We start from the raw sequence: 3,764 nt of genomic DNA on the forward strand, positions 1-3,764 counted from the left end.
AGCCTACAGCACCTGGTATTCCCAGGTGGTCTCCCATCCAAGTACTAACCAGGCCTGACCCTGCTTAGCTCCCAAGATCAGACGAGATTGGGCATGTGCAGGGTAGAGCCAAGGATCATCCTATGAAATGGACTAGCAGGAGATTTAGGATGGACAACAGGGAGTGTACCTGGCAGAGGGCTTTGTTGGTCTGTGAAACTCATTACCACAACATGGTGTGATGACCGGTAGCTTTGGTGGCTTTCGAAAGGGGTTGGAGAGATTCATAAGCAGAAAATCGCTATTGATGGCTGCCAGTCACGCTGGATGTGCGCTGTCTTTAGGTTCAAAAGCAGCGGGCACCCAAACCCTAGTTGCTGGGGAGCAATGGGAGGGAGAAGCATACCTTGTTCTCCTGCTGGTGGGCTTTCCATTGGGTCGTCTGCTGGGCCACTGTGGGGAAACAGGACGCAGGATCGGATGGGGCCCTTTGGGCCTGATTCAGCCAGGCCTTCCTGGTGTTCTCACTGCACTTGTATGATTTCCCTGGTGTGGATGGCAGCTTCTGAGGCTGGGCTGTGCCCACGTATACATACGCAATGTGTGTATTGGAAATTGCCTGTTGCTTCACCTGTAGCTTGCTGGGTGGTTGGAAAACACCTGGAAGGCAGTGGATGCCGCGTGTCCACAGCTGCCCCTCGCCCACAGCCTCTTAGCCAGGGTGGGGCCGAGCCCTTTGAACACAGATGGTCCCACATCACCAGGTTCACTCCCCTCTGGCTGCATCTGTGTGTTGAAAGGAGACAAATAACAAACAGCAAAACCAGCACTGGGTGCGGTTTTCCGCACCAGGCGACTGCCACAATAAATGCGCCCAACAAGCTCCCCCCCTCGCTCTCTAGCGCTGCAGAGGTGAGTGCAGAGGGGCCCGGATCCTGCAGGCCTTGTTTGCATGGAGCAAAGGTGCGTGCTTGCTTTTTCCATTGAGGAGGGAGAAGTGCCTGGCTTGTCTGAGTGAGCGCATGGATGGGTTGGGCTTCTCCCTGGTTGCCGTTGGAGAATCAAATTACCTGCGAACCTCCTGCTTCTAGTTTCTCTTTGTGCAGGTATCTGCCGAGAGCGGCTCGGTGGCTGCAGGAAGGAGACAGAAATAAACTTGGGAGAGCAAACCGAGATTGATAGGTCCTCCTTTGCAGCTTCTCGTCCAGCAAGAGAGGAGGCTGGAGCTCACGGAGCCTCTTCTCTGCCCGTCCCTGGCTCACAGCAGCCGATGTGGCGAAAGCACCGGGGCACCTGTTTAATGATTGACAGGCAGCTGAAATGCAAAAGGTCAGGCTGTGACGCGGAGGGTTCTGGCTTCGGAGCTCCAGGCAGACACAAGCTTTGGATCAGGTTGGGATCACCAAGGGAGCTGGCTGAAGGTGTTAGGGTGATGTGCTTTGGAGGACCAGTCCAGGTAGGTTCCACGCCTCCTGGCACCTGCCTTTCCTGAACCTGAGTGCGTTGCCTCTGGTAGGGAGTGGACCCTGTGCCCTGGCTGGAGAGTGGTGGCAACATCAAAGCTGTAGGGAGCAAATAGAATGGCAACCTGCATTTATTCATTTTAGCATAATGTTTGGCAACACTTCCGTCTTGATTTGGATGATGTTGGGCCAAGAACGTTTAATTGGTAGCCTAAGGGCTATTTTACTATTACTGTAACATACCAGTACCAAAACACACCATGTTTGTATCTATTTATACTCTATTCGACCAAGGTTGCTGCCCACATCGGCTTTTAATCGCCACCGAAAGGGATCTTGCATTGAAGGTAGGTGGAGGAGTTTATGGCAGTCTCTTCTGGTCCCTGACAGGTGATGCAGTCTACCTTTGAATACCAGTTGCAGAGAAAGCAACAGCAGGGAAAGGCCTTTGCCTTCCTGCCTGGTTTGTGGTCTTCCCAGAGGGCATCTTGGCTCTGGGGGTGGGTGGGAACAGAATGCAAGACTAGATGGACCCTCTTCTTAGGTTCCAGGCATGAGTGGGGCAGGAGGACCTGCAGGTGGATGCAGGGACCAGCTGATGGTGACACTGGGAGTAGAGAGTTAAAATTAATAATGGTAGGTGGTGTTCCAGCAGTGGGCCACAGATTGTGTTGACTGCAGTTATTTCATGCTTCCTTCAGAATGGCACCTGTCTCAGAACTGTCTCCAAAATTCAAGCTAAGTGCAGATGGGCTGTGGCTTCTCAGTGACAAACAAAAAGCACTTTGTGCATGCTCGGAGGCGCTCTAGTCTGACTTGGCCTGTTTGTGCTACTTACAGCACAAGGGAAGACGTTTGTTCCAGGACGCTTTGGAAATGGCTGGGTGCGATGCTCTTGACCCACTCAAGTTTGGGTGACATTGGCTGTTTACCCCAGCAAAAGAGGTACCGTGAGTGCTTAGTCCTATTTGGAAAGGCACATGGTGTTCCTGAAGGGGTGGCACAACCAACTCCAGGGATGGGAGGGCACCAGAGCTCCAAAGCCAAACAGCAACCCCTGGAATTAGGGGTGAGGTTGGCACCAGGTCAAGAGGCTTGTAGAACAGCGTCAGGGGGCAGATAGAGCTGAACTTGCTTTCTCTCAAAATGCTGCTGTGCAGGTTTAACACTGGCCAAGTGGTGCTTTAGCAGCACATAATGAACACATGGAATTCACTGCCGAAAGCTTGTGCCGCTCCGCTGTGGACTTTCCAGGTGGCTGCTGGTGGAGCGAGGGTGCTGGCCAGCAAGGCAGCCTTTAGATCACAAGTTGTGTCTCTTGGCATACTTGAAGGTTGACAACCTTCTAGAGCACCCAAAGCACTCAGCCTGCAAGCCACGGGCGTAACCTGGGCCAGCGGTGCTCTCCTGCATTCTCCCCAAAGTGCCGTTCCTCTAACAGCAGCAAACGCCATCGCACCACAAGGGGTGTACTTTGTTATTTACAAAGACACGTTTCAGCCGGGGAGCCAGGAGCGTGTAATACAGGCTCATGTCTCCATTACAAAATACACATTATTTGTGATCAGGTGCTGCTGGAAAGCAGATGGCATCTCTGCTAAAAAGACATTCCCCAAAGAACTGGTGTGCAAACAGAGGGGACAAAACCACCTCTGGTGGACAGAAGTACTTAGCAGGATGCTCTTGTTTGCGCGCGTTACAGAAGCACCAGACAGCCCTGCCCCACCTGTGGGCCCATGGAGCATATTAAAAAGACTCGATCTCAGCCTCACTGAAACAAATCTGTATATTAATCTGCCCGTCCTCTGACTTCTCCAGTCTTAATCTTTGTGGCAAATTGCAATGCAATTTCTTGCTTCTGATTGCAGAAAAGGCACTTTGTACGAGCTCATAGATACCCTTCCACAACTTCATGTAATCCAGGCCGGAGGTCAGCACTGGAAAACAATTCCAGGGCTCAGGGTTGAGTGCTATCTGGGCTTTGTTCTTCCAGAAGTCCAGGGTTACATCATCTTGGGTTTTCTGCCTGGAGGGTTTTAAAATCGAGGCCTGCAGCTCCCTTCCTAAGCCTGGCCTCAGGGAGGTGCCCCAGACATGCATGTCTCAAACCATGATGGCTTTTCAAATGTGGCAAATATCCTTTTGTGTGTGATTGTATGTTTCTCCCGGCAACTTTGGTCACTAGGTATTGTAGCTTGATTTGAAAGTGGAAAGTACCAAGATTCAGGCCTGTCTGAAAGCCTATGAGTTAGAATTGCTCTTCCCTCATCCTGGGTGGGTGGGGCAGCCACTGTTGAAGGGGGGAATGCACTCTGCACATGC

At 51.9% G+C, this 3,764-nt stretch overlaps 1 pseudogene; it reads right to left on the minus strand.

The window, feature by feature from the left end:
* On the minus strand, positions 1-116 carry LOC136661750 (5S ribosomal RNA; annotated as a pseudogene).
* Between the last annotated feature and the right edge of the window lie 3,648 nt (positions 117-3,764).

This window comes from Tiliqua scincoides, chromosome 10, assembly GCF_035046505.1.
Source record: "Tiliqua scincoides isolate rTilSci1 chromosome 10, rTilSci1.hap2, whole genome shotgun sequence".
Lineage (NCBI taxonomy): Eukaryota > Metazoa > Chordata > Lepidosauria > Squamata > Scincidae > Tiliqua > Tiliqua scincoides.